Raw genomic sequence first — 8616 nt, forward strand, 5'->3', positions numbered from 1 at the left:
CGGAGGGGAGTTCTTTTCCTGCAGAGGTGTGGGTACTGTTTCTTCCGTTGGTGGTAGCACTTCTGCAGGCCCTACGGTGCGGTTCCGTAGTGTGATGAGGTGAACTTGCGCTTTTGGGTTCGTTTCGGTATTGCTAGGTAATGCGCCTTGCGGTCTCTCGGAAAAATTTTGAGCTATTTGATTTAATTGTTTTTCTATGTTTTGAATACTAGCTTGTTGATTTCTAGAATTTGATTCTAATTGTAGAAATCTTTCCGAGTTTTTCTTATCAGTGTCGGAGACGAGGCGAGATACAGTATCTTCGAGCCTTTCTCGTCCACTTTGTTGTTGAGTGAAATTTTGTGACTCATTTCTTGGTTGTTGAAAGTTTGTTCGTTGGGTTTGTTGGTTACTGCTATTGCCGGGTTCCCTCCAACCAAGGTTTGGGTGGTTTCGCCATCCTTGGTTGTAAGTTCCCGTTGGAGGACCCGACGGCCTAGGTCTATTATCAATGTAGTTTACCATTTCTTGTTGATCGTCCGTTTCTTTCATGCAACTCCAATTTTCATGTGACCCACCACACCCTTCACAAGCCATAACCGAGACTGTTTTTGTCATTTCTAATTTTTTTATTTTTGAAGAAAGGGCCTCGATTTGGGCTTGTAAAGAAGTGCTTTCGTCGACCTTATGGGCGCTCGGGGCGATAGACTTATTTCCCCGGGGAGTGTGCCATTGAAAATTGGTTTGAGCAATTTCCTCAATTTGATTATATATTTCGTGTGGGCGTCGATTACCTAAAAGTCCCCCGGAGCTAGAATCAAGTGTCTGCCTAGTGTGTGGCAACAACCCATTGTAGAAAGTGGATACTTGTTGCCATATTGCGAGGCCGTGATAGGGACACTTGCGTAATAGCTCCTTGAACCTTTCCCAAGTTTCATATAAGGATTCCCCGTCCTCTTGTGAGTATGTATTAATTTCAGCCATTAATTTAGCAGTTTTAGCAGGAGGGAAATACTTATATAGAAATTTTTGGGCTAGTTCATCCCAGGTGTTTACCGATCCAGCTGGGAGGGTGTTGAGCCAAGCTTTCGCTCGGTCTTTTAGTGAGAATGGAAACATACGGAGGCGGATGGCGTCGTTTGATGCTCCATTGATCCGAAAGGTATCACATATTTCTAAGAAATTAGTTATATGTAGATGAGGATCCTCGTCCGCAAGCCCGTGGAAGGTTGCGGAGTTCTGAAGCATTTGTATCAAATGCGGTCGAAGTTCGAAGTTATTGGCTTCGACATTCGGAGCATTGATAGCGGCGCCTAGATTACCTACGGTGGGCCGTAGATAATCCATAAGGGTACGTTGGTCCGCCATTAGGGGTGGATCACCCGAAACCTTCTCTTGGTTTTTGGCTTTTAACCTTTTTCTGAGAAAGCGTTCGGGTTCTTCTAGCGGTTCCTTTATGTCTTTATTGGAACTGGAGCTCATACACTACGTGAGGATGGCGTCGGGTTCCAAGTCCTGCAGTAAAAACATAAAAGAATGTTGGTCAGAAGGTTCACCACGGCCCCGTGTTGAGCGAACACGGCCCGTGGTCGGAATTACAGTGATTGTTTTTCAGATCCCAGTTACTGGAAGTTGGACACGGCCCCGTGTTGCACCGGCACGGCCCCGTGGTCAGCCTTCTGTAACTTGAAAAACAAAAATTGCCAGTAACGATGCTGAGCACGGCCCGTGTCCGACCAGGCACGGCCCCGTGCTGAGCTCTGCAGAAGCTGAAAATCTAAGAAAAAATCCTAAAAAATTAAAGAAAAATAAAAATATGATTAGGCCGTTGATTCCTAACTTTCTTAAAATCCTTGTGTCCCCGGCAGCGGCGCCAAAAACTTGATGTGCGTGAAGTGTGTTATATTTTTGATGAGTATTTAAGCCCCTTTTTACACTTTTAGCCAAGTTTTAAATTTATAAAACACGATATTCACTAACACTAAACACACATATGGGCAAGTGCACCCATCGTGGACGTAGTATAGTGTTGGTAAGATACCGAGGTCGTCCAAGGACACAAGAGCTTTTAATACCGGTTTATCCTCAACGTCTAATCAAATCAAAAAGTGAGAAAAATGTTTTAAACTAAGAAAAATAAAAACTAACTAAATGCTGAAAATAAAAATAAAATAAAAACAGATAGACAAGATGAATCACTTGGATCCGACACGTGTATTAGTATAACCTTTGATTATTTTCGCACTTTTGCACTTTTTTAAGAGATTATCTTAGTTATTGTAGTAGGCCCCTCTTTTGAAGGCGACGTTACCCTCAACCCAGTAGTTTGAGTCAGCAAGGATACAATCCTAAAGGATCGGATTATTGAAAGATAATGAATTAAATTATTAATGCAAATTGTGGTAGGCCCCGCTTTTGGCGGTGACGTTACCCTCGGCTAAGTAGTCTGAGTCAGCAGGGATACAGTCCTAAATAGCCGGGTTATAATATTAATAGTAGTTAACTTATGAGGGGGTCAAAGAGTTTGGATCCCCGCCATCCAATACCTATGGGCATTGAAGGAGATCCTACTAAATTTGACCCAGGTCCCAAGCAGGACCTCTAAACGCTGAACAAGGGCAAGACCCTTACCAAACCGTTCCCTTAACCCCCGACCAGGTAGCCAACATACCTCCATATAGACCGTGGAGATATGAATGGTGAAAATCTTTTATTTTATATAGACAGTAAAATAATGCGAAGACACCACGGACAAACGATAAAGAAAGATCACCTTCAACATAAGTAACTAGTTATTAAAGTCATTAATACAAAACCAAATAAAAAGTGCAAAAGATTAAAAATAAAAAGTATTATACTAAACACTTGTCTTCACCAAGTGATGTAAGAGACTTAGGCAAACATGGCCTTGATTGTCAAGAACTCTTACGATCAATCTTGGATCCCGAGACGACTCACACACTCTACGATGGACAATGGATGATGGTGGTGGATGATGGTGTTATGGTGGTGGTGGGTGGTGGATGAAGTGTGAGAGAGGTGGTGTGCCAAGGGATGAGAGAGAATGAAGCCAAGCTCCTCTATTTATAGGCTGAACAGAAGGCTGGACACGGCCCCGTGTCCGCTGGACACGGCCCCGTGCCCGTCTGACATTCTCTCACTTCATTAATTGTAATTGCGAATTACAATTAATGCGCCTGCTGTACTTTCACCACGCCCCCGTGCTCGCTGGACACGGCCCCGTGGTGGGCAATGGAAGCTTCTACTGGTTTGTCTTTTCTGCTGCTTCCTGGGTACGCCCCCGTGTTCGCTGGACACGGGGCGTGTTCAGACTCTGTTTCTTCTCCTTTGCTTTGGGAGGTGCCGTTGAGGGTCCGGGCAGTCTACTTTTGTTCCTTTTCTTGTATTTATGGTAGAATTAGTTGTCTTTTTTGCTTCTTTTGTGATTTTGAGCTCATTTCATCCTGAAAATACAAAAGGAAGACAAAAACACTCTTTTTCCAACATTAGTACTTAAAAAGGGTTAGTTTTATGCCTTAATTGATGTGATTTATATGTTGCATTTTACACACATCAATTGTCAAGAACTCTTACGATCAATCTTGGATCCCGAGACGACTCACACACTCTACGATGGACAATGGATGATGGTGGTGGATGATGGTGTTATGGTGGTGGTGGGTGGTGGATGAAGTGTGAGAGAGGTGGTGTGCCAAGGGATGAGATGGAATGAAACCAAGCACTCCTATTTATAGGCTGAACAGAAGGCTGGGCACGGCCCCGTGTCCGCTGGACACGCCCCCGTGCCCGTCTGACACTCTTTCTCCTCATTAATTGTAATTCGCAATTACAATTAATGCGCCTGCTGTACTTTCACCACGCCCCCGTGCCCGCTGGACACGGCCCCGTGGTGGGCAATGGAAGCTTCTATAAGTTTGTCTTTTATGCTGCTTCTTGGGCACGGCCCCGTGCTGGCTGAGCACGGGGCGTGTTCAGACTTCTGCTTTCTCTTCTTTGCCTTGGAGGATGCCGTTGAGGGTCCGGGCAGTCTACTTTTATTCCTTTTCTTGTATTTATGCTAGAATTAGTTGTCTTTTTGCTTCTTTTGTAAATTTGAGCTCATTTCATCCTGAAAATACAAAAGAAAGACAAAAACACTCTTTTTCCAACATTAGTACTTAAAAAGGGTTACTTTTATGCCTTAATTGATGTGATTTATATGTTGTATTTTACACACATCAAATACCCCCACACTTGAACTTTTGCTTGTCCTCAAGCAAAACTCTTTAAATGTGGCTTACACTCCCAAATGGAATAGGTAGAAGAGAAAGTTTTTGGTTTGTCATAGAGTGTCGGGAATCCAAGATCTTTGTAAGTTTTATTTTTATTTATTTACAATCCTATTCGTTATGATTTATTTAGAACGTTTCACAAGATAAATTACTTATTCGGGCATAGCATGCCTTATTAAAATTCTATTTATATACAAGTTCACATACCTCACGGGAGATCACTCAACACTCGGCCGAAGGTGTAATTTTTTTTAGTGAATCACTCGAGAGCGGCATGGAACTTACGCCTTTCATAGGCTTGCCAAGCAATCAATCCTCCTCCTTTTTAACTTTTTACCTTTGTAAATATCAAGAGGACTTTTTGGGTGAAGGGTTAGGCTTGGGTTAAATGTGGGTGGTTGTGTTAGTGGTTAGTAAAAGGGCGAAAATCGTAAAAAGCGTCGGTTTTCGTGATACACCTTGTTTTTAGTGACTTTTTATTTTGAAGTATTTCTCCAAACAAGCTTTTATATAGCTTTTGTTTGTTTTTGACTTCATCATTTTTTTTTGATAAGTCACATAAAATAGCGAGCTTACGAAAAACCGAGCTTGTTACTAAAATAAAGGGTGAAAAATAAAAAAAGGGTTTTTTGGTGGGTAAAAAGGGTTTTAGGGTAATGAAATGAAAGGTTTAGGCTCAAAGGGGCTAACTAGGGGGATTTTGGGTAGGTGATAAAAAAATGAAAAATAATGGTGTAGAAAGAAAAATATGGTTAGTCCTAATGCCTCCATCACTTACTTACTTGGGTTTAAGTTGGTAAGGACCGGGAATGTATCGTCGTGGCAAGTTCTAGAGTTGTAAGAACCAAGCGGCTATTCACACAAGAAACGAAAAATGAGCATTTAGTCTAAAGATGTATATTTGTATGCTCAATAAAGACTCAAAACTCACTTTTGTGGGAATGGGTTTTTAATGCGATCAAGTATATATAATCGAATTTTTAACTAGACTTGTTATGCCGTTTCGTAATTTTCTTATGTTGGTTCTTTGTTATCACGATGCTATCGGTTGTAAATTTGTAAAAATATAACCTTTTTAGAACTTGTTATTCCCAAATTAAACCAAGACAAGTAAAAAAAAAAAACGAAAAGTTTTTGAAAAAAAATTTGGGGTGTTCAGCGGTTCCAATAGAGTTTTGTGTAAGGCTTGTAATTAGGATTTGCAAAATTCAAGGTTTTAGCATCCCCCCACACTTAAATTACACATTGTCCTCAATGTGTCTCAAAAATAAGGTTTTCGGTTGATTAGAATGTGTAAAAGTGGGTTAAAAAGGAAAGATTTATGTTACTGGCATCCTGGACACGGCCCCGTGGTGACCGGGCACGGCCCCGTGGTCAGGTGCCAGTAACAGAAATTAAAGAAATAATACAAAAGCCTGGACACGGGGGCGTGTCCGCTGAACATGGCCCGTGTCCGGTTACCTGAACTGGGCGTTTTTCTGCAGGTGGCTCAGCACGGGGCCGTGTTGGTTGGGCACTGCCCGTGTTAAGCCTTCTGTGATGGAGATTTATGTCGGGTTGCTCTGTTCTTTGTGCATGGGGCCAATTTTTTCGTTCCCTTTTTCATCCATTACCACCATGAGCGTGTTTTATTTCTAAAAATTAAAACTAAAAGATTAAACTAAACTAAGGATAGTTCCGCGGAATGCCTCCGTGGTGCGCCACGTTTATAAGGGTCCTTGGCTAGACCCAATGCGAGGTTATATGTTTTCTGAGTGGGATGCCTGGCGTCCCATGTTACACCATCGGAGAGCAGCATCCAAGCTCGAATCAATAACCTTCATGTAATTGACCGGGTCGTCGTCCTCTATTCTCTTCCCAACTCCGAACTTCACTTCATCATCCCCATACCTCAAGGTGAGTGTCCCGTCATTCATATCTACCACTGCTTGGGCGGTGGCAAGGAAGGGTCTCCCTAGTATTAGGGGGACCTCGGTGTCTTCCTCCATATCGAGTATGACAAAGTCAGCTGGATAAACGAATCTGCTTACCTTTACCAATACATTCTCGATGACACCTTGTGGGAATTTGACGGATCGATCAGCGAGTTGTATGCTCATTTTTGTAGGGCTCGTGGTTCCTAAGCCGAGTCTTTTGAACATTGATGAGGGCATGAGGTTAATGCTAGCCCCAACGTCGGCTAAGGCATTATGAACGGGCGATTCCCATATTCAGCAAGGAATCGTGAAGCTTCCGGGATCGATTTTCTTTTGGGGAAGTTTATTGAGTACGAGGGCAGAGCATTCTTCACCTAAATTGACTAATTGCAAACTTTCAATTTTCTTTTTATGTGTAAGGAAGTCCCTCATGAATTTAGAGTACTTGGGCATTTGGGTTAGGACTTCGATAAAAGGAATATTGACATGCAATTGTTTTAACAGACTTTCGAACTTTGCGAATTGCTCATTGGTCTTTTGACGAATTAACCTACTGGGGTACGGAACTCGAGGAGCCTTGGTAGGCTCTGGTGACGGAGGGGAGTTCTTTTCCTGCAGAGGTGTGGGTACTGTTTCTTTCGTTGGTGGTAGCACTTCTGCAGGCCCTACGGTGCGGTTCCGTAGTGTGATGAGGTGAACTTGCGCTTTTGGGTTCGTTTCGGTATTGCTAGGTAATGCGCCTTGCGGTCTCTCGGAAAAATTTTGAGCTATTTGATTTAATTGTTTTTCTATGTTTTGAATACTAGCTTGTTGATTTCTAGAATTTGATTCTAATTGTAGAAATCTTTCCGAGTTTTTCTTATCAGTGTCGGAGACGAGGCGAGATACAGTATCTTCGAGCCTTTCTCGTCCACTTTGTTGTTGAGTGAAATTTTGTGACTCATTTCTTGGTTGTTGAAAGTTTGTTCGTTGGGTTTGTTGGTTACTACTATTGCCGGGTTCCCTCCAACCAAGGTTTGGGTGGTTTCGCCATCCTTGGTTGTAAGTTCCCGTTGGGGGACCCGACGGCCTAGGTCTATTATCAATGTAGTTTACCATTTCTTGTTGATCGTCTGTTTCTTTCATACAACTCCAATTTTCATGTGACCCACCACACCCTTCACAAGCCATAACCGAGACTGTTTTTGTCATTTCTAATTTTTTTCTCTTTGAAGAAAGGGCCTCGATTTGGGCTTGTAAAGAAGTGCTTTCATCGACCTTATGGGCGCCCGGGGCGATAGACTTATTTCCCCGGGGGGTGTGCCATTGAAAATTGGTTTGAGCAATTTCCTCAATTTGATTATATATTTCGTGTGGGCGTCGATTACCTAAAAGTCCCCCGGAGCTAGAATCAAGTGTCTGCCTAGTGTGTGGCAACAATCCATTATAGAAAGTGGATACTTGTTGCCATATTGCAAGGCCGTGATGGGGACACTTGCGTAATAGCTCCTTGAACCTTTCCCAAGTTTCATATAAGGATTCCCCGTCCTCTTGTGAATATGTATTAATTTCAGTCATTAACTTAGCAGTTTTAGCGGGAGGGAAATACTTATATAGAAATTTTTGGGCTAGTTCATCCCAGGTGTTTACCGATCCAGCTGGGAGGGCGTTGAGCCAAGCTTTCGCTCGGTCTTTTAGTGAGAAGGGAAACATACGGAGGCGGATGGCGTCGTTTGATGCTCCATTGATCTGAAAGGTATCACATATTTCCAAGAAATTAGTTATATGTAGATGGGGATCCTCGTCCGCAAGCCCATGGAAGGTTGCGGAGTTTTGGAGCATTTGTATCAAATGCGGCCGGAGTTCGAAGTTATTAGCTTCGACATTCGGAGCATTGATAGCGGCGCCTAGATTACCTACGGTGGGTCGTAGATAATCCATAAGGGTACGTTGGTCCGCCATGGGAGGTGGATCACCCGAAACCTTCTCTTGGTTTTTGGCTTTTAACCTTTTTCTGAGAAAGCGTTCGGGTTCTTCTAGTGGTTCTTTTATGTCTTTATTGGAACTGGAGCTCATACACTACGTGAGGTTGGCGTCGGGTTCCAAGTCCTGCAATAAAAAGAGAAAAGAATGTTGGTCAGGAGGTTCACCACGGCCCCGTGTTTAGTGAACACGGCCCGTGGTCGGAGTTTCAGTGATTGTTTTCCAAATCCCCAGTTACTGGAAGTTGGACACGGCCCCGTGTTGCACCGGCACGGCCCCGTGGTCAGCCTTCTGTAACTTGGAAAACAAAAACTGCCAGTAACGATGCTGGGCACGGCCCGTGTCCGACCAGGCACGGCCCGTGCTGAGCCCTGCATTAGCTGAAAAACTAAGAAAAATCCTAAAAATTAAAAAGAAAAATAAAAATATGATTAGGCTGTTGATTCCTAACTTTCTTAAAATCCTTG

At 43.0% G+C, this 8616-nt stretch overlaps 1 non-coding gene across 1 annotated transcript; it reads left to right on the forward strand.

Moving 5' to 3' along the window:
- The first annotated feature begins 7643 nt into the window (after positions 1-7643).
- On the forward strand, positions 7644-7750 carry LOC118487762. Its single transcript, XR_004882705.1, has one exon. It is a non-coding gene; the product is annotated as a small nucleolar RNA R71 (small nucleolar RNA).
- Positions 7751-8616: the final 866 nt, after the last annotated feature.

This window comes from Helianthus annuus, chromosome 15 (genome assembly GCF_002127325.2).
Source record: "Helianthus annuus cultivar XRQ/B chromosome 15, HanXRQr2.0-SUNRISE, whole genome shotgun sequence".
In the NCBI taxonomy this organism is placed as follows: Eukaryota; Viridiplantae; Streptophyta; class Magnoliopsida; order Asterales; family Asteraceae; genus Helianthus; species Helianthus annuus.